The sequence below is a fragment of the Egretta garzetta genome, unplaced genomic scaffold (assembly GCF_000687185.1).
Source record: "Egretta garzetta isolate BGI_Z169 unplaced genomic scaffold, ASM68718v1 scaffold430, whole genome shotgun sequence".
Taxonomy (NCBI): domain Eukaryota; kingdom Metazoa; phylum Chordata; class Aves; order Pelecaniformes; family Ardeidae; genus Egretta; species Egretta garzetta.
Window position 1 is genome coordinate 1,673,049 of NW_009258267.1, and position 1,745 is coordinate 1,674,793.

Sequence of the window (1,745 nt, forward strand, 5' to 3'; positions counted from 1 at the left end):
AACGAAGCCTGGCACCGCCTTGCGGCTCGGGGTCGTGTTTCGGGGAGGGGGAGGGGGGGTGTGCTCTGCGTGGCGTGGAAAGGGAAGGAAAAGAAGGCCCGATCCCGCAGTCAGACTCGCCTAACGTTCAGAGGAAGTCTTAACTGAGCAGAGACTGTAAGGTCAGCTTCTAAAGCAGCCTACTGGGTTGTTTTGTGGCCATAAAGTCCTTAAGTAACCTTGCTGTTTTGTTTTTTTTTTTAAAGAAAAAGAAAGAAAAAAAGAGAAGCCTTCTTTGACATGGTTCAGTAATAAAACAATCGAAAAAGCTAAACCTCTCCCACTCGAGCGCTCCAAGAAGGGAGTTTGCAATTAGCTGCAAAATCCCCCTGTGAGTTAATGACCTAATTTGTGAGGTTTAAATTCACTAACTGTCTTTGCTTTCTTCTATTCTTTCTTTTTTTTTTTTTTGTCCCCGGACCTCCATGGAACTGTCTTTATTCATTTGTTTGCAATATACCAAAACTATGACTGCGACACTTTGCTGCGCAGTATTCAAAGAACGGAAAATCCTCACTTGGGTACCCTTGGCTTTGTAATTAACTGCTTTGCCAATAGATGGCATAGTGTCCTTTCCATTGTGAGGAAGCTCCGCTTCCCCGTTTATTTACCTTGCTTGTTTGTTTTGCTTGCAGCAATTTTTTTTCTTTTTTTTTTTTTTTTTTTTTTTTACGCATAAACGTCTCTTTGCATTTCCTTCCCTGGAGTACAGAAAACATAGGTATCTTTAAAAAGGTATATTGCAAAAATTAAAATTACAGATGTAATACATACTGTGAAACCTATAAAAATGCGTTTACAATGGTTACTTAAAAAAGAAATTTATAACTTTCATATGTACCTTACTCGTGCAATATGCAACTGCCATATGTTTCCTAGTTCCATAATTCAGTTTTTCCTGGACAGCTGGAGCAGGTAGTACTTCTCAAAGTACATTTCATGTAATATGAGAACTAGCCCTGACTAAAGACCGAGGGTTACCATAAAAAGACACAAGCCTTGCTTAAAAAATGTTGTTTAACTACACATCATTTCTTACGATGGTATGATACAAATGTTCCCGTAGCCCCACGTTATGACAAAACGGGGATATACAGTATCTTTTTACTGCTGAGATCCCAGCCTCGCAAACATAAATATTTCCAATTAGTGTCTCTACTCTAAACTATACTGTTTTAAGGCTGCCTAATTTAATTTAATTCCATACACGTTTTCATATTCTTCCTGAGACAATAGTGAAAATGTGAGTTAAATTTATAGAAAAGCCATAAAGAAGTAAAGCCAGAGGTTTCTTCAACCCTCATTTAGCGTTTGCAAACGGTTGTTTTGTGACTGGAGAAACGAAAAGGCTATTTTTAAAAATCGTTTGTCTGAAACGAACAATAACTGTAAGTGGGAGCGTCATATAAAAGACCGGAGATTTCCTTAAAAATGATGCATGTTTGTGTCTGCATAATTCCAAATTAAGGTAGTAATTTAAGCTCTATAAAACGCAATCACCGGAATATTTTTAATTTTAACAGGGGTGCCTTCAAACTGTGCTTTCAGTTCTTCAATGTGATTCCTTAGCGTTTGTACCCGTCTGGAAAGCCGGTCGGTTGGCTGCGCGCTTATTTCCCTGCGCTGATCTTATTTATACTCCGCAGCGGGGGAGCGAATATTTTTTTCCGCAGTTTTAAAACGAGACCTGAGGCTGCGGAGGCACC